The sequence below is a fragment of the Oncorhynchus nerka genome, linkage group LG18 (assembly GCF_034236695.1).
Source record: "Oncorhynchus nerka isolate Pitt River linkage group LG18, Oner_Uvic_2.0, whole genome shotgun sequence".
Classification (NCBI taxonomy): Eukaryota; Metazoa; Chordata; class Actinopteri; order Salmoniformes; family Salmonidae; genus Oncorhynchus; species Oncorhynchus nerka.
The window spans coordinates 51,336,789-51,364,022 of NC_088413.1; positions in this window are offsets into that span (position 1 = coordinate 51,336,789).

Genomic DNA, 27,234 nt, shown 5'->3' on the forward strand with positions numbered 1-27,234 from the left:
CTCCCTCCCTCCTCCCTATATGCTCCCTCCCTCCACACTGTATTCCCACCTCTCTCCTACTGTATTCTCTCTTCTCTCCACTTTGTATTCTCTCTTCTCCTCCCTGTATTCTCTCTTCTCTCCACATTGTATTCTCTCCTCCCTGTATTCTCCCTCAATCCTCCTCCCTGTATTCTCTCCTCCCTCCTCCCTCCTCCCTGAATTCCCTCTCTCCTCCCTGTATTCTCTCTCTTCTCAATGTATTCTCCCTCAAATCTCCTCCCTCTATTCTCTCATCCCTCCCTGTATTCTTTTCTTTCCTCCCTGTATTCTCTCCTCCCTCCTCCCTGTATTCTCTCCTCCCTCCTCCCTGTATTCTATCCTCTCCCCTCTCTGTATTCTCCCCTCTCTCCTCCCTGGATTCTCCCTCAAATCTCCTCCCTGTATTCTCTCCTCCCTCCTCCCTGTATTCTCTCCTCCCTCCTCCCTGTATTATCTCCTCCCTCCTCCCTGTATTCTATCCTCTCCCCTCTCTGTATTCTCCCCTCTCTCCTCCCTGGATTCTCCCTCAAATCTCCTCCCTGTATTCTCTCCTCCCTCCTCCCTGTATTCTCTCCTCCCTCCTCCCTGTATTCTCTCCTCCCTCCTCCCTGTATTCTCTCCTCCCTCCTCCCTGTATTCTCTCCTCCCTCCTCCCTGTATTCTCTTCTCCTGCCTCCTCTCCCCCCTGTATTCTCCCTCCCTCCTCCCTGTATACTTCCTCTCTCCTCCCTGCATTCTCTCCTCCCTCCTCCCTGTATTCTCTCCTCTCCTCCTGGTATTCTCTCCTCCTCCTCCCGGTATTCTCCCTTTTCCTCCCTGTATTCTCTCTTCCCCTCCCTGTATACTCCCTCACTCCTCCCTGTATTCTGTATTATTTCCTCTCTCCTCCCAGTAATTTCCTCTCTCATCCCTGTATTTTCCTCTCTCCTGCCTGTATTTTACTCTCTCCTGCCTGTATTTTACTCTCTCCTCCCTGTATTTTACTCTCTCCTCCCTGTATTTTACTCTCTCCTCCCTGTATTCTCTCCTCTAAACTCCTTATATTCTCTCTGCCTTGTATTCTCTCCTCTTTCCTCATTGAATTCTCTCTTCTCTCTTCCTTGTATTCTCTCCTCCCCTGTATTCTCTCCTCGCCACTCCCTATATTCTCTCCTGTCTCCTCCTTGTATTCTCCTCTCTCTTCCGTGTAATCTCTTCTCTCTCCTCCTTGTATTCTCTTCTCTCTCCTTGTATTCTCTTCTCTCTCCTTGTATTCTCTTCTCTCCTTGTATTCTCCTCTCTCCTCCTGGTATTCTCCCTCCTTCCTGTTTTCTCCCTCCCTCATCCCTCTATTCTCTCCCCTCTCCTCCTTGCATTCTTTCTCACCTCCTTGTATTCTCTCCTCCATATTTTCTCCTCTCTCCTCCATGTATTTTCCCTCTCAGAGGATGCACTCTTTTGAATGTCTTGCCATGAAGGCACAAAATTATTATAACCCCCCCCTCTCTCTCTCTCTGTTTGCTTGAAGATGTTACCAAACTACACAGAGAGAGAGAGAGAGAGACAGAGACAGGAGGGGTTATTATAATTTTTGTTGTGCCTTCATTTTGTAGTAAAACACAAAGTGTAATAAAGAACTGAAGCCCAGTGAGGGACAGCGGGACAATCCCCCCAATCCCACTCCCCGCCGCAGTCCCTTGCTCCCTAACACACAGATACACACACACACTTACGCATCAGAGTAAATGCAGTTTGACGGCAGGAAACTGCCATTCATCTTTCCCACGCTTAATTTCACTGCATAAAACCACCCAATGAAAGCAGTACTCACACTTCAAAAAATTGTTAGTAATTACACCCTTTATTTGAAGTATTTTATCAAGCCTTAATTACAGTCTCTCTGCCAAACAAACACACTTCATGCCCAATCTAATGCTTCTATTGCTACCGCTTTGTTTATCTGGGCGAGATAGTTATAAATGGAGGATAATTTCTCTGTGAATATGCACCCCGTTGTTGTTGGTTATGGAGCTTTACTGCAGACTATCAGTTACATTTCAACTAATTATCTTCTAACCCTTATCCTAACCCTAAACTTAACCTGTACCCTAACCCTAACCCTTATCCTAAACCTAAACTTAACCTGTACCCTAACCCTTATCCTAACCCTAACCCTAAACTTAACCTGTACCCTAACCCTAACCCCAACCCTTATCCTAACCCTAACCCCAACCCCAACCCCAACCCTTATCCTAACCCTAACCCCAACCCTTATCCTAACCCTTATCCTAACCCTAAACTTAACCTGTACCCTAACCCTAACCTAACCCTAAACTTAACCTGTACCCTAACCCTTACCCCTAACCCTTATCCTAACCCTTACCCTTATTCTAAACCTAACCTTAGCAAACAGTTGTTCATCAACAGAGTTTGTTGATGGTCAAACTATCTGTAGAGCATATATCTGGACTATCCAAATAAAGTGTTTTGGTTAACAATTAAATACCTTACTGTGATTGTTTTCAATTAAAATGGTCAAAAATAAATCATTTTGCTAGGACTGTCTGGGAGTGGTCTGAATTGGGAGGGAAAACTGAAAACAAATGGTTATTGGCAGAGAGGTTTGGAACTCTTTCTTATCGGTCTATTAACTTAGGCAGGCCAAAACTCCACCCCACCAAAACAGGCTGACATTGCAGGCAGTCTACAGCTCATACACTGAAAGGGCATTATCATCATTTTCTCAATTTAACACTTTCTGTATTTTTTTGTCATTTTCTCAGAGATTTATTTAGCTACTACATTGAAAATGTGATAGGAACAACTTCCATCTGTCTGCTACAAATTGGTTAAGGTTTTATCTCTAAATCAGACAAGGTGTGACTTTGTCTCAAATACAAGGAGTCAAATGTTAAATTTATCCCACCTCCCTGGTCATAAATCATAAAATGCAACAAAATATTGAAAGCCTTTATTGAGAACATGATAACAACATTACCATGATTAACATTTTGTGTGGCAGAAATAATAAAATATTAATACAAATCATAAAATGTTTATTATTTTTACACTCCATTAACTGTCCCATTTCAACTCAACGTCTGAACTAAAAAACTGAATGTTTGTGGTCTGTGTGTTTAACAGAGAGTTTAAGAGCGAGAGAGCGGTGTGTGTATCTGTGTGTGTGTGTGTGTGAGCGGTGTGTGTGTGAGAGAGAGGTGTGTATGTATGAGGGAATGTTGTTGGACATGTTCACTCAATCAGACTCACAGTTGTGACTGTGGTATGAAGGTCCCGGGTTACAGACTTGGTGGACCCATCATTTCCCAACATTGCACCCAGGCCTCATTAGGCTTGTTACAACTAACCAACCATGACCCTTTCAGCCATTAGCTAACTTCAGTTTTAGTTACATTGTGACGGCCCTGAATTTTTCTGAACCATCTCAGTGCTAGGATCTGGTCCACTCTTAGCGTCAGTCCGTGGACTACACCTCTCTGTTCTTCGTGACTTTTCTCTGCTGGTGATCTGTTAGGGATTGGATTGTCTGACTGACTGACTGACTACAACCTTTTTGTATACGGTATTTCATTTGTTTTGATGTGATGTATACCGTGATGATTTATGTAGTTAGTAAGAGTTGATAAGCTTTAAAGTTGTGTGGTAAAATAATTGTTATATTGATTGTATGATTAATACTGGGTGTACGCTACACTTGTATGAACGGACAAACATTGCGTGACTAAGGTCACTTGAGTTCCCTGTACTCCTTTACCGAGCTGGACTCTTTTTAGGCCTGAGGTACAGGACATTTCTGGAGGACCCAGAACTCATTGTGTTATATTATTATATGTGTGTGTGTAATCATTTATGTTGGTAATACAACCCATGCAAAATAATGGTTTTTGAAGTTCTTTCCAATGTTTTAAGGGTTTATGAAGTCCTTTGTATTGATGTGGACTTGACGGACCAGATGGGACTCATTCCCTCCCAAACCAAAAGGAGAAACCAATGTTTTCTCTGGTAGGCACAACCTACCTGGCACCCCTATAAATGATCTCAAGTCAAAACCATTACAACATGGTAACTTTAGTATTGCTAACTTTCATAAAATATAACAAATATAAAATTTGCAGTATCTATCAAAGGATCTTGCTTTTTCAAGGGTTACGGACTAAACTGAGCATTTGCGCAGTGAGTCACATGATTCTACCTTGATTGGAGATATTTTCGAGTGTTACAACTATCAGAATCACTTTTTTCGCCAAGTACATTGGTGACCCGTTTCAAGAAGCCAGGCGGTTGTCACACGTCACTACATCATTTTTTATTTATTTATCAAAACACGTTTTTTTGTATGGCAGAAATGCCTTCTGGAACATGTGAACTTTCATACAGTATGCCTGATAACAAACTTGTATGTCATCTGTAAATACGAATAAAAATTCTAAAATTACAAGCCTAGTTGGTCTAGCCATGGAAAAAGACAGTAACTGCTAGCCATGATTGGCTGAGATAATGGATGGGCTAGACATTCCGAGAGATGAGATTGCATTGGTCTGCCATGTAGCATGCTTCTGTTTATAACATTAGCTGCTCAGTATGTGTAGGTAATCCTTGCTACCGCTGCTTTAAAAAAAAAGATAACGTTAGCCATGGAGAACTGCAAAAGCGTTGCTGCTGTTCTCAATGTTGCTGCCCTGAATTTATCAGGCGCTATCGACAAAGATCAGTGTGAAAAAGTTGTGAATGACTACTTTCTGCACACGTTCAGTGTGAACCGGACTGACTTGACACATCGGAGCAAACAAGCTGTAGCTACAAACACGGAAATGACACAGGACGTCTTACTGAGGGGTTCTAGTCTGCCGTGAAGTGTTCTTCTAAGTATACGGGTATATGGCTCTCTAGCTAACGTTACATGTATGATCTGTCTAGTAATATTATTTGTATAACGGAAAGCGATTTCCATTGCCAGTTATAGCCTAATGTTAGCCAGCTAGCATTAAAGCTAGTTGGTTAGCTTTAGCTACCTGCAGATTCATACTACAGCATTTCATGCATGGAGGCTAGCTATGAAAATCTGTTTGTATTGCCAGCTAGTACTGTATGGGTTGGGATTATGGTTCATTGTTTAGCTAGCTAGCTATGTATCTAAACAAAAGACTCCACTTCGCCAGTTGGTTACATGACCCATCAAGTTAGACAGGTGTGTTTGGGGGTGATTACGGCCATCTATTGTATTTCACGAAACATGTGTATATGTCTCGACAATAGTGAACCATCCATTTCGCTAGATGTGGCTGGGGGGTGGTTATAGCATTTCTTTCACATTACCCATCAATTTAGACAAGTCTGTCTGGTTAAGCATCATCTAATAATTCTAAAATATTTATACAATACTTTTTGATAATGCTACTATGCAAATATGCAAGAAACCATTTCACTGTGCCACTACCACATTCTGTATCCTGTGCATGTGACAAATACACTTAGATTTTATTTGATATAGTGTGTGTTTACCAGAGATGGTAATGTGAAGAATGACATGACCTGCACCAAAGTCAGTGTCACGCCTGCTCCCGTTCGTCCCCCGTGGCGCTCGAGGGTGTCAGGCTCCCCAGCATTACGCACATATGCCTTCCCCCGTCACGTGCATCAGCGATTATTAGACTCACCTGGACTCAATCACCGCTATCATTATGTCCCCTATATCTGTCTGTTCCCCACTTCAGCATTGATTGTCATATGTTCTCGTATACCCGTGTGCTGACACTGTTCCGGTCTTGTTCCATGTCTGTTCCGATTAAATGTTTGACTCCCCGTAACTGGGCTCCTAACAAACTCTGCTCTTCAGTTAGTTTTTTCACATTGTTTGTAACTTAGTTTGTACATAGTGTTTCTGCTACCATCTCTTATGACCGAAAAGAGCTTCTGGACATCAGTACAGCGATTACTCACCTTGAACTGGAAGAAGATTATTTATGTAATGAGTCCGACGTAAAGGATATACTGCTTTCTCGAGACCAGGCCCAAATCCCTGTCATTTGCGTGAAGAAAAGATGGAGAAAAAGGGGGAGGAGAGCGGTGTTCCTTGTAAGAATTAGTTGGCAACTAGGTAAACCACCACTACCTTCTGTACTATTGGCCAACGTGCAATCACTGGAAAAAAACGGGACGATCTACGATTAAGACTATCCTACCAATGGATCTATAAAAACTAATATGTTATGTTTCACTGATTCGTGACTGAATGATGACATGGATAACAGAGCTGGCTGGGTTTTCCCGGGCATTAGCAGGACAGAGCAGCTCTGTCTGGTAAGACGCGGGGCGGGGTGTGTGCGTCTATATTAAAGAAGTCTTGAGGTATTGCTCACCTGAGGTAGTGTACCTCATGACAAGCTGTAGATAACACTATCTACCAAGAGCGTTCTCATCTATATTATTCGTAGCCTCCATTTTCCACCACAAACCGATGCTGGCACTTAGACCGCACTCAACAAGCTGTATAAGGCCATAAGCAAACAAGAAAATGTTCATCCAGACATGGTGCTCCTAGCGGCTGGGGAATGCAGGCAAACTTAAATCTGTTTTACCTCATTTCTACCAGCATGTCACATGTGCAACCAGAGGAAACTATAGACCACCTTTACTCCATAAACAGAGAGGTATACAAAGCTCTCCCTCGCTCTCCATTTGGCAAATCTGACCATAATTCTATCCTCCTGATTCCTGCTTGCTAGCAAAAACTAAAGCAGGAAGTACAAGTGACTTGTTCAATACAGGACTGTTTTGCTAGCATAGGTTGGAATATGTTCTGGGATTCAGCCAAAGGCATTGAGGAGTATACCACATCAGTCACTGGCTTCATCAATAAGTGCATCGACGAGGTTGTCCCCACAGTGACATATCCCAACCAGAAGCCATGGATTACAGGCAACATCCGGACCGAGCTAAATGCTAGAGCTGCCGCTTTCAAGGAGTGGGACACTAATCCGGACGCTTACAAGAAATCCTGCTATGCCCTCAGATGACCATCAAACACGCAAGGCGTCAATACCAGACTAAGATTGAATCCTACTACACCTGCTCTGACGCTCATCAGATGTGGCAGGGCTTGCAAACTATTACGGACTACAAAGGGAAACCCAGCCATGAGCTGCTCAGTGATGCAAGACTACCAGACAAGCTAAATGCCTTTTATGCTCGCTTTGAGGCAAGCAACGCTGAAGCAAGCATGAGAACACAAGCTGTTCTGGACGACTGTGTCCGAGGGTGTGTGTTTAGTCCCCTCCTGTACTCCTGTACACTAACGACTGCGTGGCCAAGCACGACTCCAAAACCATCATTACATTTGCTGACGACACAACAGTGGTAAGCCTGATCACCGACAATGATGAGACAGCCTATTTGGAGGTCAGAGACCTGGCAGTTTGGTGCCAGAACAACACCTTCTCCCTCAATGCGAGCAAGACAAAGGAGCTGATTGTGGACGATAGTAAACGGAGGGCTGAACAAGCCCCCATTAACATCGACGGGGCTGTAGTGGAGCGGGTCGAGAGTTTCATGTTCCTTGGTGTCCACATCAACAAACTATCATGGTCCAAACACACCAAGACAACACCTTTTCCCCCTCAGGAGACTGACATTATTTGGTATGGGTCCCAAGATCCTCAAAAAATTCTATAGCTGCCCCATCGAGAGCATCTTGACCGGTTGCATCACCGCCTGGTATGGCAACTGCTCGGCATCTGACCGCAAGACGCTACAGAGGGTAATGCGTACGGCCCAGTACATCACTGTGGCCAAGCTTCCAGTCATCCAGAACTTACTAGGTGGTGTCAGAGGAAGTCATAGACGGTTCTCTCTACTATCGCATGACAAGCAGTACCGGAGCGCCAAGCCTAGGTCCAAAAGGCTTTTACCACCAAACCATATTACTGGTAAACAATTAATCAAATGGCCACCCGGACACCCCCCCTTTGTTTTTACACTGCTGCTACTCGCTGTTTATTATCTATGCATAGTCACTAACTGTCACGTCCTGACCTTAGAGCTTTTTATGTCTCTATTTTGGTTTGGTCAGGGCGTGAGTTGGGGTGGGCATTCTGTTTGTGTTTCTATGATTTTCTATTTCTAGGTTTTGGCCGGATAAAAATCTCAATCAGGGACAGCTGTCTATCGTGGTCTCTGATTGGGAACCAAACTTAGGGTACCCTTTTCCCACTTGTGTTTGTGAGAAGTTAACTTTGTTTGATGGCACATAGCCTTAAGATTCACGGTTTGTTTTGTATTGTTTATTGTTTTGTCGGCGTCATTTTGATGAATTAAAGAAAATGTACTCTCACCACGCTGCACCTTGGTCCTCTCCTTCAAACAACCGTGACATTACCCCTGCCTACATGTATAAAATACCTCGACTAACCTGTACCCCCGCACATTGACTTGGTATATAGCCTCGTTATTGTTATGCATTTTTCTTGTGTTACTTTTTATTTTATTATTTACTTTAGTTTATTTAGCAAATATTTTCTTAACTCTATTTCTTGAACTGAATTGTTGGTTAAGGGTTTGTAAGTAAGAATTTCACGGTATTCATTGTATTCGGCACATGTAAGGACAAGAGTGTATTTTCACCTGAACTTTTTCCTAGATTACTACTTTTACCACTTTTAGTCTTTAAATCTTTGGTTGTTGACTACTTTACCTTACTCACTCTGTGTAGCGTATGGTCTCACATGTGAATCCTTAACCTCTCTAGGATAGGGGACGCAAGCGTCCCACTTGGCCAAAAGCCAGGAAAAATGCAGCGCAGCAAATTCAAATAAAATGATATAATCAAACTTTCATTAAATCACACATGTAAGATACTGACTTAAAAAGGTACACTCGTTGTGAATCCAGCCAACATGTCAGATTTTAAAAAGGCTTTTCGGCGAAAGCATAAGAAGCTATTATCTGATGATAGCACAACAGTAAACAAAGAGTAGCATATTTCAACCCTGCAGGCGCTACACAAAACGCATAAATAAAATAAATCATGCCTTTGACGAGCTTCTTTTGTTGGCACTCCAATATGTCCCATAAACATCACAATTAGTCCTTTTGTTCGATTAATTCCGTCCATATATATCCAAAATGTCCATTTATTTGGCGCGTTAGATCCAGAAAAAAACAGCTTCCAAATTGCGCAACGTCACTACAAAATATTTCAAAAGTTACCTGTAAACTTTGCCAAAACATTTCAAACTACTTTTGTAATACAACTTTAGGTATTTTTAAACATTAATAATCGATCAAATTGAAGACGTGTCTATCTGTGTTCAATACAGGAAGACAACAAACCAACGCTACTTTTCAAGTCTTGCGCATCTCTTAACAGTGTTACCCAGTTCCTAGATGGCCGTACTTCTTCATTGCACAAAGGAATAACCAAATTCCAAAGACTGGTGACATCCAGTGGAAGCGGTAGGAACTGCAAACAAGTGCCTAAGAAATATCGTTTCCCAATGAGAACCCACTGAACAGACAGAGACCTCAAAAAAAAAATTCTGAATGGTTAGTCCTCTGGGTTTAGCCTGCTACAAAATTTCTGTAATACTCACAGACATGATTTAAACAGTTTTAGAAACTCCAGGGTGTTCCCTATCCAAATCTACTAATAATATGCATTTCTTATATTCTTGGCATGAGTAGCAGACAGTTGAAATTGGGCACGCTATTTATTGAAAAGTGAAAATGCTGCCCCCTATACCTTAAGAAGTTAAAAAGAGATGGGTGGCGCTACGGCATAACAGGATGTGAACAAGGCTGAATACGTGTAGACAAAGAGGACCTCTCCGGTCGGTGTACCAAAATATTCAAGGCCGTTTTCAAAAGTGGGGTTACAAGTTTATCAACTTTCAAAGAAGGATTACTTTCCCCATTGTACCTCAACTGCAATGTATGATATACCATTTCCTAGTTCTAATCCTTTACTTTTTTCAAATGTAAATAAAAACACCATTTAAAATGTTGCAACAGAAGACCGAATACAGGTGGTCGGTCACATTTACAAATACCCAGAATTTGCCTTAGTGTGTACTGTACTGTACTGTAGGTGCTGCTAGCAGTAGACAATATACAAGCAGAATACAGACAAGTCCACATAGATGTCAAACAGAATATGCAATATCTGTACAGTAAACATTCAACATAACTCTGGAGTATAGGCTGATTGCAGGGGGAATATACCATTTACAGAGGGGATGTATCTATATAAGCAGAGGGAGAGATGCTGCCATGGCAAATATATCCAGTGGATATACAGTGTTGTGTGGACGTGTACATAGTGCAAATGCAGCATAGTGCAGATTAGTATTTAGGTCATATCCCGTGTTACAACCATACTTTTCCAACCTCATAATGTGGAAATATACATTGAGTGTACAAAACATTAGGAACATGAGATAGACTGAGGTGAATATGGGTGAAAGCTAGGATCCCTCATTGATGTCACCCGTTGAATCCACTTTAGTCAGTGGAGATGAAGGGAAGAAGGCAGGTTAAAAGAAGGATTTTTACGCCTTCAGACAATTGAGAAATGGATTGCGTATGTGTGCCATTCAGAGGGGGAATGGGCAAGACACAATATTTAAGTGCCTTTGAATGGGGTGTGGTAGTAGGTGCCAGGCACACTGGTTTGAGTGTGTCAAGAATTGCAACGCTGCTGGGTCTTTCATGCTCAACAATTTACTGTGTGTATCAAGAATGGTCCACCACTCAAAGGTCATCCAGCTAACTTGACACAACTGTGGGAAGCATTGGAGTCAACATGGGCCAGTATCCCTTGGGAACGCTTTAGATACCTTGTGGAGTCCATCCCCACACAATTTGAGGCTGTTCTGAGGGCAAAAGGGGTGCAACTCAATATTAGGACGGTGTTCCTAATGTTTTGTATGCTCAATGTATATAAAACACAGGAAAACCATGTTTTTGACTGCACTTTAGCCTTCTTAGTGTTGGCCTAGCCAACATCTCAACTGTGAGCAGGGTATTAGATAAGACATGCAATGTTTGGTCTCATCAGGCTGCTCTCTATTCATTACTCAGCTCCACTTTGGGAGACATCATCCATTCAATTCAGATCATTTGAGGAAACCAAATAACTGTCAGTCTTCTCACTAAAGGATTTGTATTGGTATGACTGAAAGCTAACTAATAATAAACTCATACAATTGTCATTCAAGCACACCATGGCTCTAAAAACAGCCATCAATGCACGCTGAGTGGAACAAATTATTAAAGAGAACATGATAATTGTTGACTTGTATTAGCTTTGATTAACACTAGTGTCTGTTGCTTTTTGATGTTAATGGCATATTGAAGCGCATATATTTGCTTCGTGAGCGTGTGGCCCACAACAACACAAGTTTCTGTCAGTAAGCCTCATGCTTCAGCTCAACTCTATACAGTATGCAATTATACTGTGGGATAGAGGGAGGCAGGGTGTCAATGGTATTGATCAGAAACCTCTATTGATCTGTCTCACCTGGCATTTAATCGCCAACATACTCACGCACACACACACACACACACACACACACACTAAACATCACACTGTTACTATGGTTACTCCACATATTTTCAGTCTGACCGATGTCGCCATAAAAAAGACGAAATAGTCTTTACAAGCCAGAATGTTGAATAAAATGGTATTTACACTTTACCGGTTATACACGCTGTTGGTCCTTGCTGTTTGGTGGTAGGAGGTGGAGATATCGTATCCACATATTTGTGGCAACGGTAGGTTCTGTCGCTTGTATTTTCAATCTCTTGACTCATTGCAGTTGATGCACAATATGTAAACAATAGCGGAATGTCGACTGAAGCATGTTTCCTAGCAATCAGCTGGAAGTGTTTGCTGTTTGGTCTGTGGTTTGGTTAGGGTAGTTCATATTGTGGAAGTGATTGCCGTTCGGTCTGTGGTTTGGTTAGGGTCGTTCATACTGTGGAAGTGTTTGCCGTTTGGTCTGGTTAGGGTAGTTCATATTGTGGTAGTGATTGCTGTTCGGTCTGTGGTTTAGTTAGGGTCGTTCATACTGTGGAAGTGTTTGCGGTTCGGTCTGTGGTTTGGTTAGGGTCGTTCATACTGTGGAAGTGTTTGCCGTTCGGTCTGTGGTTTGGTTAGAGTCCTTCATACTGTGGAAGTGTTTGCCGTTCGGTCTGTGGTTTGGTTAGGGTCGTACATACTGTGGAAGTGTTTGCCGTTTGGTCTGTGGTTTGGTTAGAGTCGTTCATATTGTGGAAGTGTTTGCCGTTCGGTCTGTGGTTTGGGTTGTTCATATTATGGAAGTATTTGTCACTAGCGAATTGAATCAGTATTGAAAATAAAAAACGGAAATCCAAACTGAAAAACAGACCAGTGTACTGAAGGTCGGGTTGATTAAACTCCCCTGTGGATATTTTGTAATAGATTATCTCAGACAGAGGGACAAAGTTCACAGAAAACAGGTAAAGAAAGTTGGAATTAAGTTTGTTCAACATTCAACATGTATTTTTACTGTTCGGGAATGCTGAGCCTACATGTTAGAGACGAGTATGTAAGTATTTCACTCTTGGATTCTAAAAGAGGCTAACACACACCCAGCCTGCGGTGGATTCGGGGGCTTAGAGAACATACAGTAGCTGCACACAAACCAAATAAGGCTGCTCAGTTTTCCTCCACAAAATGGCCAAAAAGAGTAGAACCAGCTCCCCTACTGTTACACTATGATTTGGCTATTAGAAACATCCAAGAGGGCGTAACAGTCGGACGTCTGTTTGTCTTGTCCCATCCCATGTATATATACAGTTGAAGTCGGAAGTTTACATACACCTTAGCCAAATACATTTAAACTCAATATTTCACAATTCCAGACATTTAATCCTTGTAAAATCACCTGTCTTAGGTCAGTTAGGATCCCCACTTTCTTTTAAGAATGTGACATGTCAGAATATTAGTATAGAGAATGATTTATTTCAGCTTTTATTTCTTTCATCACATTCCCAGTAGGTCAGAAGTTTACATACACTCAATTAGTATGTGGTATGTCATGACGTTGGCCTGGGGGGATAGGATTATGACAGTCATAAAGACCTCTTCCCCCCCTTTTTCCTCTCTAACCTACTGAAGTTACATTTTAAAAAACCTTGGTTAACATAGAGATTCTGGGAACATCAGTAGGTGGGGGGAAATGAACTATATTCGGGTAATCCGAACAATTGAACATATGCGGTGGTACTTAATGAATATGATGTCAGTCTGGTTGTCATCTGAGACATTCTCATCAATGATAAGATGACATGAACTCTACAGTGGAAAGTCTACACAGAGTTATCGGATTCACATGGAATTGTTGTTCAATTTAAATGTTTGAATATGAAATTATTTGTGATGGGATGAAATGTGATTTTAGCTTAAAAAAATGTGAGATGTGGGTTTTCATAAGTTAGGGCGGCTCACTCAGTGGCCCGCCCACGTGAAGAGACAGAGGTTGTAAACTATGAAACACCCCTTTTTTCCCTTCCAATATAAGCCCTTGACGACAACATAACTTCCTGTTCCGAGGATATGAGGGCGACGGTCCTATGTCAGAATGGTTCAGATAATTACAGAACGAAGCCAACATCAGCATGAGCTTTGGTTGCAAATGGTTAGCGAGTTGAGTTAGCGACCGCAGCTGCAAACGCAGGTTAAGAAGGAACAGACTGAGTATCCCGTCTATCACACAACAACGTTACTACAACGTATCCAATTGATAATCAGAGACATTCTTCAAAGGACAGAGGACTTGGTTTGGCAACACGGCCTTCCATCTACCACCAAACTACTGAAGCGCAGCTCAGAGTAAAAATGTATTGCATTTTCCTTTTCCAAATGGGCGGTAATTTAGAATGCATAAGATACTGTATTTACGATAGCACAGCTTTTTCCCTTTGTTCCTCAGTCTCCCGCTCTTTCACTCAACCCAGCCCCCTTTCCTTTGTGTAACAAGCTGTCATATCTGTTCCGCCCGCTAGGGACGTTTTCCTTTATGACGTCATTTTTAATCCAGTTATGATTAATTGTGTGTATGTGAATTATGTGTGATTAGTTAGGTATTTACTAAATAAATAATTCAACGCAATTTTGGATTGCTCATTCAAATTGTTAGCCAGGGTTCTTGCAGATAACCAAGAATTTACAACTTTCAGATTATGAGACTGAAGTAAGATGACGATTGATATCGACTGCTATATTACTAGGTCTTTAAGAGTTTATACGGAAGATAACAGCTCTATAAATATTATTTTGTGGTGCTGATAGAGGAATTCTAAATTCCTTTATGTTTAATTGCCAAAACCAATTCGCACTCATTTCTAATTCATTAATGAATTGTAAGTTCATTAATTATGCATGAAGTAGATTGAGACCAGTCTTAAAAGCCAAAAGTAACAGCGTTTATTACAAGAGAGTACTGAAGCATACACATTTTTCCACAGGTTATAAACTGAACATGACATCATCAGTTTATCCCCCCTCTCTCCGATTCTCACAAGAGCCCATTGTTCATTAGGCCTGGAACGTCTCCCAGACATTTCTTATCTGTCTGACAAGCCATAGCCTCGCTCCTCCGTTAACTTCCCAAGAGGCCCAGACAATTAATTCGTTCTGCTTACATTTTCAGTAACAGCTTAACCAATAACTTTTACTTTTCATACCATAACATAATAGTATTAGAATAAATGGTTCTAATCAATAATGTATACATAATTAATCATCTAAACCATAATTTCCTCTAACAGGTGCCCGACTCTCTAGTTAATTACATTTACATGATTAGCTCAATCAGGTGATATTAATTACGGATAAATTATTTGATAGAATATCATGTCTTATCAATTAATCCGGCATAGCCAAAAACACGACAGGTAGCATTGCATTTAAATTGTTGAACTTGGGTCAAACATTTCGGGTAGCCTTCCACAAGCTTCCCACAATAAGTTGGGTGAATTTTGGCCCATTCCACCTGACAGAGCTGCTGTAACTGAGTCAGGTTTGTAGGGCTCACTACTCACACACACTTTTCAGCTCTCCCCACAAATGTTCTATAGGATTGAGGTCAGGGCTTTGTGATGGCCACACCAATACATTGACTTTGTTGGCCTTAAGCCATTTTGCCACAATTTTGGAAGTATGCTTGGGGTCATTGTCCATTTGCGACCAAGCTTTAACTGATGTCTTGAGATGTTGCTTCAATATATCCACATCATTTTTCCTCCTCATGATACCATCTATTTTATGAAGTGCACCAGTCCCTCCTGCAGCAAAGCACCCCCACAGCATGCTGCCACCACCTTGCTTCATGGTTGGGATGGGGTCTTCGTCTTGCAAGCGTTCCCCTTTTTCCTCGAAACATAACAATGATAATTATGGTCAAACAGTTCTATATTTGTTTCATCAGACGAGAGGACATTTCTCCATGGCGGTTTTGGAGCAGTGGCTTCTACCTTGCCGAGCGGCCTTTCAGGTTGTCGATATAGGACTCGTTTGACTGTGGATATAGATACTTTTGTACCTGTTTCCTCCAGCATCTTCACAACATCCTTTGCTGTTGTTATGGGATTGATTTTCACTTTACGCACCTTCCTGAGCGGTATGACAGCTGCGTGGTCTCATGGTGTTTATACTTGCGCACTATTGCTTGTACAGATTAACGTGGTACCTTCAGGAGTTTGGAAATTGCTCCCAGGGATGAACCAGACTTGTGGAGGTCTACCATTGTTTTTCTGAGGTCTTGGCTGATTTCTTTTGATTTTTCAATAATGTCAAGCAAAGAGGCACTGAGTTTGAAGGTAGGCCTTCAAATACATCCACAGGTACACCTCCAATTGACTCAAATTATGCCAATTAGCAATCAGAAGCTTCTAAAGCCATAACATTTTCTGGAATTTTCCAAGCTGTTGAAAGGCACAGTTAACTTCTGACCCACAGGAATTGTGATACAGTGAATTATGAGTGAAATAATCTGTCTGTAAACAATTGTTGGAAAAATGACTTGTGTCATGCACAAAGTAGATTTCCTAACCGACTTGCCAAAACTATAGTTTTGGCAAGTTAAAAATAAATTTGTGGAGTGGTTGAAAAACTAGTTTAAGTGACTTCCGACTTCAACTGTATATCTATCCTGCCCTGCTTTTCTAAAATCTTTGAAAGCCAAGTTATCTTCTTATGGCTGCAGGGGCAGTATTGAGTAGCTTGGATGAAAAGGTGCCCATTGTAAACGGCCAGCTCCTTAGTCTCAGTTGCTAATATATGCATATTATTATTAGTTTTGGATAGAAAACACTCTAAAGTTTCCAAAACTGTCAAAATATTGTCTGTGAGTGTAACAGAACTGATATTGCAGGCAAAACCCGAGGAAAATCAAACCAGGAAGTGGCTTCTATTTTGAAAACTCCATGTTCCATAGCCTCCCTTTGTTCCATTTAAAGGGATATCAACCCGATTCTTTTTCCTATCGCTTCCTCAAGGTGTCAGTCTTCAGACAGTTTCCGGCTTTTATTTTGAAAAATTAGCCAGAAAGATAACTCATGCGACCACCTGACGCGATGTTTTGCTCGCGCAACAGAGTTTGGGCTGCCTATGCCTTTCCCTCTCCTACTGATAAAGACATTTGCAGTTGATATATTATCGATATATTACCTGAGGATTGATTATAAAAAACGTTTGACATGTTTGTGGACATTACGGAAACTATTTGGAATTTGTCTGCGTTGTCGTGACCGCTCTTTCCTGTGGATTTCTGAAAACGCGCCACACAAACGGAGGTATTTTGGATATAAAAACAATCTTTATGGAACAAAAGGAATATTTATTGTGTAACTGGGAGTCTCGTGAGTGAAAACATCCGAAGATCAAAGGTAAACGATTCATTTGATTGCTTTTCTGATTTTTGTGACCAAACTACTTGATGCTAAGTGTACATAATGTTTTGTTGAGCGATCGATAAACTTAAACTCTTGGATTGCTTTCACTGTAAAGCATATTTTCAAAATCTGACACGAAAGGTGGATTAACAAAAGGCTAAGCTGTGTTTTCCTATATTGCACTTGTGATTTCATGAATATAATTGATTTTAGTAATATTCATGGAATGTGGCGCTATGCATTTCAGCGATTGTTGATGACAATTATCCCGATAACGGGATTGCAGCCATAACAAGTTAACCAACAGATCACCGACCATTTCGATTCCCACTGTGCCTTCTCCACTATGCAATCTGGTTTCCAAGCTGGTCATGGGTGCACCTCAGCCACGCTAAAGGCCTTAAACTATATCATAACTGCCATTGATAAAAGACAGTACTGTGCAGCCGTCTTCAATGACCTGGCCAAGGCTTTCGACTGTCAATCGCGGCATTATTATCGGCAGACATGCAGACTCAAGGCTCTCCAGAGGGTAGTGAGGTCTGCACAACGCATCACCTGGGGCAAACTACCTGCCCTCCAGGACACCTACACAGGAAGGTCACAGGAAGGCCATAAAGATCATCAAGGACAACAACCACCCGAGCCACTGCCTGTTCACCCCGCTATCATCCAGAAGGCGAGGTCAGTACAGGTGCATCAAAGCTGGGACCGAGAGACTGAAAAACAGCTTCTATCTCAAGGCCATCAGACTGTTAAACAGCCACCACTAACATTGAGTGGCTGCTGCCAACACACTGACTCAACTCCAGCCACTTTAATAATGGGAATTAATGGGAATTGATGTAAAATATATCACTAGCCACTTTAAACAATGCTACTTAATATAATGTTTACATACCCTACATTATTCATCTCATATGTATACGTATATACTGTACTCGATACCATCTACTGCATCTTGCCTATGCCGCTCTGTACCATCACTCATTCATATATCTGTATGTACATATTCTTTATCCCTTTACACTTGTGTGTATAAGGTAGTAGTTTTGGAATTGTTAGTTAGATTACTCGTTGGTTATTACTGCATTGTCGGAACTAGAAGCACAAGCATTTCACTACACTCGCATTAACATCTGCTAACCATGTGTATGTGACAAATACATTTGTTTTGATTTGATTTGAGGTGCCACAGGATTAAATTCTTTGGCCAACTCTTTTCTCTGTATATATCGATGATGTCGCTCTTGCTGCTGGTGATTCTCTGATCCACCCCTACGCAGACGACACCATTCTGTATACATCTGGCCCTTCTTTGGACACTGTGCCAACAAACCTCCAAACAAGCTTCAATGCCATACAACACTCCTTCCGAGGCCTCCAACTGCTTTTAAATGCAAGTAAAACAAAGTACATGCTCTTTAACCAATTGCTGGACGGATCTTACTTACAATACGTGGACAACTACAAATACCTAGGTGTCTGGTTAGACTGTAAACTCTCCCTCCAGACTCACATTAAACATCTCCAATCCAAAATTTAATCTACTATTTCGGCAAAACAAAGCCTCATTCACCCATGCTGCCAAAGATACCCTTGTAAAACTGACTATCCTACCGATCCTTGACTTCGGCGATGTCATTTACAAATAGACTCAACACTCTACTCAGCAAACTGGATGTAATCTATCACAGTGCCATACGTTTTGTCACCAAAGCCCCATATACTACCCACCACTGCGACCTGTATGCTCTCGTTGGCTAGCCCTCACTACATATCCGTTGCCAAACCCACTGGCTCCTGGTCATCTATAAGTATTTTCTAGGTAAAGCCCCACCTTATCTCAGTTCACTGGCCACCATAGCAACACCCACTCGTAGCACGCACTCCAGCAGGTATATTTCACTGGTCACCCCGAAAGCCAACATTTACTTTGGCTGCCTTTCCCTCCAGTTCTCTGCTGCCAATGACTGGAACTAATTGCAAAAATCACTGAAGCTGGAGTCTTATATCTCCCTCTCTAACTTTAAGTATTAGCTGTCAGAGCAGCTTACCGATCACCGTACCTGTACACAGCCAATCTGTAAATAGCACACCCAGCTTCAGTACCTTATCCCCATATTGTTACTTATCCTCTTGCTCTTTTGCACCCTAGTATCTCTACTTGCACATCATCTGCACATCTATCACTCCAGTGTTAATGCTAAATTGTAATTATTTAGCCTCTATGGCCTATTTATTGCCTTACCTCCCTACTCTTCTACATTTGCACACACTGTACATTGATTTTTTTCTATTGTGTTATTGACTGTACGTTTGTTTATGTGTAACTCTGTGTTGTTGTTTTTGTCGCACTGCTTTGCTTTATCTTGGCAAGGTCGCAGTTGTAAATGAGAACTTTTTCTCAACTGGCCTTCTGGTTAAATAAAGGTGAAATAAAAAATAAATTAAAAAAAGATGTTCAATGTTTCTTTTGAAAAAACAATTTCAAAAGGAATAGTTTCACCATATTAAAACGAGAGTTCAGTTCACATAACAGGGTTGATCTTAAAATGAGGGACAGACGTAAATGCATCACTAATCACATGAAATAAATAATAATCTTCAGACATGACTTTGTCAAAGCAGCAAAATAACTAGGGCTTTACAATGATGGTGAGAACTTTGGGGGTTAAGATGTAAAAGAGGGACGTGCTAAAGTAACAATATTCTGCATTTTTATATAAAATAAATTCATATACAAAATTTGATTTATTGAATTATCCATGTGGTCTATATTAAAGGGCACTTAATTTCATACAATAGGCTTTTAAAATGCAGTATTGGTGCACAATTTCTACTTAAAATATCAAGGGCACTCATTTTGTGGAATGACCCTTGTATGATTAATCGGGTTACAGAGTGATTTGCATTATGTGCTCAGGTGAAGAAAGCGAATTTATCTTGAGTGTTTTTTGTTCAGTAGCTATTTAAGATGATTTCCTACCAAACACATCCACAATGTGGCACTTCAGTCAAAATTTCATAGTTTGAATTTGCAGACTTGCAGTTTGGCAGATACAGGACCACTGGGGAAATTAGTTGAAATGTTTTGGAGATGGAGGAGCAGAAGCTGACATATCTTATGTTGATATCATTCTGATACTCCATACTCTTAAGCCTGGAGGGTCTGGAGTACTGCTGGTTTTCGATCTCAGTCTTGTTGAGGCGATGGGTTCCACCCAGGGAACACCACCCCCCCGTTCAGCTGAAAAGGTGGCGCAGGGAATGCAAAAATATTCTTTAGAAATATTTAACCTCCACACATTAACAAGTACAATACCTCGAATGAAAGAAACACCTTGTTCATCTACCCAGCGTGTCAGATTTTTAAATGTTTTACGGCAAAAACACAACATATATTTATGTTAGACCACCACCAAACCAAAGAAAAAACATAGGCATTTTTTCCAGCAAAAGATAAAATGACAAAAGCAGGATAAAAAAAAAAATCAATCACTAACCTCTTGAAAATCTTCACCAGATGACAGTCATATGACATGTTACACAGTACATTTATGTTTTGTTCGATAATACGCATTTTATATCCATAAATCTCGGTTTACATTGACGCCATGTTCAGAAAATCCTCCAAAATATCAGAAGGAATTATAGAAAGCTACACCAGATAACAGAAATACTCATCATAAACTTTGACTAAAGATACATGTTCTACATATAATTAAAGATACACTGGTTCTTAATGCAACCGCTGTGTCACATTTGTTTTTAACGTTATGGAAAAAGCCTAACATTGCAATAATCTGAGACGGCACTCATACGTAACAATATTTCTCCGCCATGTTGGAGTCAACAGAAATACAAAATTACAACATAAATATTCCCTTACCTTTGATGATCTTTCATCAGAATGTAGTGCAAGGAGTCCTAGTACAACAATACATCGTTTTGTTCCATAATGCTCAATTCTAGTGTCCAAGTAGCAGCATTTGCTATCACTTTCAGCTGACAAGCCCAAAAAATGACTTCTGGTCCAGGATAACTTTGCATGAAAACTTCCAAAAGACATATTACAGGTCGAAGAAACTGGATAAACTAAATGCAGAATCAATCTTCAGGATGTTATAATCATATAGAACAGGGCTCCGGGCAGCCGAGCGGAAATGGAGGAAAACTCGCCTCCCTGCGGACCTGACATCCTTTCACTCCCTCCTCTCTACATTTTCCTCTTCTCTCTCTGCTGCTAAAGCCACTTTCTACCACTCTAAATTCCAAGCATCTGCCTCTAACCCTAGGAAGCTCTTTGCAACCTTCTCCTCCCTCCTGAATCCTCCTCCCCTCCCCCTCCTCCCTCTCTGCAGATGACTTCGTCAACCATTTTGAAAAGAAGGTCGACGACATCCGATCCTCGTTTGCTAAGTCAAACGACACCGCTGGTTCTGCTCACACTGCCCTACCCTGTGCTCTGACCTCTTTCTCCCTCTCTCTCCAGATGAAATCTCGCGTCTTGTGACGGCCGGCCGCCCAACAACCTGCCCGCTTGACCCTATCCCCTCCTCTCTTCTCCAGACCATTTCCGGAGACCTTCTCCCTTACCTCACCTCGCTCATCAACTCATCCCTGACCGCTGGCTACGTCCCTTCCGTCTTCAAGAGAGCGAGAGTTGCACCCCTTCTGAAAAAACCTACACTCGATCCCTCCGATGTCAACAACTACAGACCAGTATGTATCCCTTCTTTCTTTTCTCTCCAAAACTCTTCAACGTGCAGTCCTTGGCCAGCTCTCCCGCTATCTCTCTCAGAATGACCTTCTTGATCCAAATCAGTCAGGTTTCAAGACTAGTCATTCAACTGAGACTGCTCTTCTCTGTATCACGGAGGCGCTCCGCACTGCTAAAGCTAACTCTCTCTCCTCTGCTCTCATCCTTCTAGACCTATCGGCTGCCTTCGATACTGTGAACCATCAGATCCTCCTCTCCACCCTCTCCGAGTTGGGCATCTCCGGCGCGGCCCACGCTTGGATTGCGTCCTACCTGACAGGTCGCTCCTACCAGGTGGCGTGGCGAGAATCCGTCTCCACACCACGTGCTCTCACCACTGGTGTCCCCCAGGGCTCTGTTCTAGGCCCTCTCCTATTCTCGCTATACACCAAGTCACTTGGCTCTGTCATAACCTCACATGGTCTCTCCTATCATTGCTATGCAGATGACACACAATTAATCTTCTCCTTTCCCCTTCTGATGACCAGGTGGCGAATCGCATCTCTGCATGTCTGGCAGACATATCAGTGTGGATGACGGATCACCACCTCAAGCTGAACCTCGGCAAGACGGAGCTGCTCTTCCTCCCGGGAAGGACTGCCCGTTCCATGATCTCGCCATCACGGTTGACAACTCCATCGTGTCCTCCTCCCAGAGCGCTAAGAACCTTGGCGTGATCCTGGACAACACCCTGTCGTTCTCAACTAACATCAAGGCGGTGGCCCGTTCCTGTAGGTTCATGCTCTACAACATCCGCAGAGTACGACCCTGCCTCACACAGGAAGCGGCGCAGGTCCTAATCCAGGCACTTGTCATCTCCCGTCTGGATTACTGCAACTCGCTGTTGGCTGGGCTCCCTGCCTGTGCCATTAAACCCCTACAACTCATCCAGAACGCCGCAGCCCGTCTGGTGTTCAACCTTCCCAAGTTCTCTCACGTCACCCCGCTCCTCCGCTCTCTCCACTGGCTTCCAGTTGAAGCTCGCATCCGCTACAAGACCATGGTGCTTGCCTACGGAGCTGTGAGGGGAACGGCACCTCAGTACCTCCAGGCTCTGATCAGGCCCTACACCCAAACAAGGGCACTGCGTTCATCCACCTCTGGCCTGCTCGCCTCCCTACCACTGAGGAAGTACAGTTCCCGCTCAGCCCAGTCAAAACTGTTCGCTGCTCTGGCCCCCCAATGGTGGAACAAACTCCCTCACGACGCCAGGACAGCGGAGTCAATCACCACCTTCCGGAGACACCTGAAACCCCACCTCTTTTAGGAATACCTAGGATAGGATAAAGTAATCCCTCTCACCCCCCCCCCCCCTTAAAAGATTTAGATGCACTACTGTTCCACTGGATGTCATAAGGTGAATGCACCAATTTGTAAGTCGCTCTGGATAAGAGCGTCTGCTAAATGACTTAAATGTAATGTAAATGTAAATATATATCCAATAACATTCCAACCGGATCCTTCGTTTTCATCTGGGGCTGATTGGAACAGCCGTAGCACTCAAAGAGAGATGCGTCACAATAAAATGGCATTCTCTTGCGACACCGACTACTTTCCTTCCCATTAAGTCAAAGTTCACAGCAAATGCTCCATTAGACTTTCTACTGAATGAGGACATCTAGTGGAAGACGTAGGAAGTATTTCCAGATCCATAACTTGTTGGGAAGGGAGGGGGCGATGACGTCAAAGTTGCCCCAACCTTCAGGATTTCAAAACTTGTTTGGAAGATTGCCTGCCCTGTGAGTTCTGTTATACTCACAGACATAATTCAAACGGTTTTATAAACTTCAGAGTGTTTTCTATCCAATATTAATAATAATATGCATATATTAGCAATTTAGGACAGATTTTGATGCAGTTCACTATGGGCACGCAATTCATCCAAAGTAGAAATACTGCCCCCTATCTCTAACTGGTTTTAAAGGGAAGATTGCAGAATTTGGTTTCATCCTTCCAACTAAAAGTCCCAATACGACATATCATTTTACATTTTGGGGAAAAATACAGTACCAGTCAAAAGTTTGGACACACCTACTCATTCAAGGGTTTTTCTTTATTTTCACTATTTTCTACATTGTAGAATCAAAACTAGGAAATTACACGTATGGAATCATGTAGTAACCAAAAAAAGTGTTAAACAAATCTCAAAATATTTTATATTTGCGATTCTTCAATGTAGCCAACCTTTGCCTTGATGACAGCTTTGCACTCTATTGGCATTCTCTCAGCCAGCTACATGAGGAAGGCACCTGATAAGCATTTAAATTAACGTGTGCCTTGTTAAAAGGTAATTTGTGGAATTTTTTTCCGTCTTTATGCGTTTGAGCCAATCAGTTGTGTTGTGACAAGGTAGGGGTGGTAAACAGAAGATAGCCCTATTTGGTAAAAGACCAAGTCCATATTATGGTAAGAACAGCTCAAATAAGCAAAGAGAAACATCAGTCCATTACTTTATGACATGAAGGTCAGTCAATCTGGGAAATTTTCAATGTTTCTTCAATTAGTCGCAAAAACCATCAAGCGCTATGATGAAACTGGCTCTCATGAGGAACGCCAGAGGAAAGGAAGACCCAGAGTTACCTCTGCTGCAGAGAATAAGTTCATTAGAGTTATCAGCCTCGAAAATTGCAGCCCAAATAAATGCTTGACCGATTTCAAGTAACAGACATCTCAACATCAGCTGTTCAGAGGAGACTGCATGAATCAGGCCTACATGGTCGAATTTCTGCAAAGAAACCCCTACTAGAGGACACCAATAACAAGAAGAGACTTGCTTGATCCAAGAAACACTAGCAATGGACATTAGACCAGTGGAAATCTGTCCTTTGGTCTGATGAGTACAAATTTGCGATTTTTGATTCCAACCGCTGTGTCTTTGTGAGATGCAGAGTAGGTAAACATGGTGTGGGGGTGCTTTGCTGGTGATACTGTCAGAGATTTATTTAGAATTTAAGACACACTTAACCAGCATGGCTACCACAGCATTCTGGACAATGACCCAATACAAGGGCTATTGTATAAGGGCTATTTGACCAAGATAGAGAGTAATGGAGTGCTGCATCAGATGATCTGGCCTCCACAATCCCTCAACTTCAACCCAATTGAGATGGTTTGGGATGAGTTGGACCGCAGAGTGAAGGAAAAGCAGCCAAGAAGTGCTGAAATATCAAATATATTTTGATTTGTTTAAATTTTTTTGGTTACTACATGATTCCATATGTGTCATTTCATAGTTGTGATGTCTTCACTATTATTCTATAACGTAGAAAATAGTAAAAAAATCAATTAAAACCTTTGAATGAGATGGTGTGTCCAAAGTTGACAGGGAACTGTATAATTTATAAGAATTTGACCGAAGTTGGCAAAGAGTTCGGGAATGTGACGTCAAGAGAAGAACACAAGATTGAATAAACAGCAGGAGAGAATATACTATCCACGTAAGATGGTAAAGACCCACATCATACCAATGAGTCCTCATTGTTTAATTTGGCACTCTGAATAAAGCCAACTTATCATCTGACCATATACCTGTGAAGTCTTTATTCTGTATCAGCTAAAACATTTATCACTTATTCAGTGCACAGACTTTTAGCATAGCCCCTTTTACACTCCTGTTAGCTTACCCCTACTAGCTAACCACTAACAGCCTTGAAAAACACCTCACTTATAACAGTTCAGCACATCAGCATTTCTCGTACTGATACACAAAATCAAGATAAACCTTTACCATCATAGTAAACATTGAACGCCTATAACCAAACTGGCAAAAAATCTGTTGTTGGCCAATGGTAGCTAAAGCCAGCCACATGCTAACCTGAGTGCTAACGTTACTAGCTAGCAGCAGTAACAGTACATTTGGGTATAATGGCTAACACAAACATTGGCTACCATAATATTCTGCAAGTTATATTGGTCAATAAAGATCAGGCATTTCAGAAAATCTAAAGACATACCTTGAAATAAACAATGAAATTAATCCAATTGGTATTTGACCATTAATTTCTGCAAAACATGTAGTGTTGATGGAGTTGTCGCTTGCTTTCTAGCTTGATTGCCTTCTCATTCCACACCCAAACACCATGCAAGATCTGAGTGAGCCAGTCCGGTGCACTTACTGTACATAGCTGGCTACCTTTGTTTACTATCATTGATAGCAGCATCACATGACAAAACTCTTTGGGGACTTTAGTACCTACATACCCAATTCACCTCCATCACTGATGCCACCAGAAGGCTGTTCCTTTTTTGATTTCACGGCTGCAATGTATTGTTAGTATACGGGTATTTGATAAATGTGAAAATTGCAACAATAGAAGTGTATAATTTATTTGACTTTTATACATTACATTTGCATGAAGACCGTTTAGATGGAATATAACCAATCTACGTTGTTAGATTTGCGGAATATATATTGTGCAACCTTTCCTTTCAGAACGGAAATAAGCAGTGGAACTGGCTTCAAGATCCAGATTTGATTTTGTCTGGTTTAACTGTATGGCAGTTTATCAATTGAGTCTAACCTACAATGTTGCAGGCCACAAACCTCTCCGCAGTCCTACCAACCATGACAATAATGTTTTTGTTCAGAATTTATGGATTTAATGAGCTCTTTCCTGTTCAGTGTCTTCTTTGGCCAACTCTCAGAGGAACTAATTTATCAAACCAACCTGTAATGGTTGTTGTTTGGAGAAAGAGAGGAGGACCAATGGGCAACGTGGTAAGTGTCCATTATTTTTAATAAAACTACTGAACACTGAACAAAACAACAAAAACGACAAACAAACAGTCCTGTAAGGTGACGAAAAACACTAAACAGAAAATAATCACCCACAACTAAAATGGAGAAAACAGGCTACCTAAGTATGATTGAGAATCAGAGACAACTATCGACAGCTGCCTCTGATTGAGAACCATACCAGGCCAAACACAGAAATACAACATAGAAAAAAATAAGACTACCCACCCCAACTCACGCCCTGACCAAACTAACAAAGACAAAATAAAGAAACTAAGGTCAGAACGTGACAGTACCCCCCCCCCCCCCCAAAGGTGCGGACTCTGGCCGCAAAACCTGAACCTATAGGGGAGGGTCTGGGTGGGCGTCTGTCCGCGGTGGCGGCTCTGGCGTGGGACATGGACCCCACTCCACCATAGTCTTTGCCCGCTTCTTTGCTCGCTTCAGTGGCGCCTTTTAGAGTGGCGACCCTCGCCGCTGACCTCGGACTGGGGACCCTTGCAGCGGGTCCCGAATAGATGGGAGACTCCGGCAGCGCCGGAATGAAAGACTGCTCTGGTGGCGCCGGACAGGAGGGCGGCTCTGGCGACGCCGGACAGGAGGGCGGCTCTGGCGGCGCCGGAAAGGAGGGCAGCTCTGGCGGGAGGAGATGGAGAGACAGCCTTGTGCGTGGGGCTGCCACCGGAGGCCTGGTGCGTGGAGGCGGCACCGGATGGACCGGACCCTGGAGGCGCACTGGAGGTCTCGAGCACCGAGCCTGCACAACCTGTCCTGGCTGGATACTCCCAGTAGCCCGGCCAGTGCG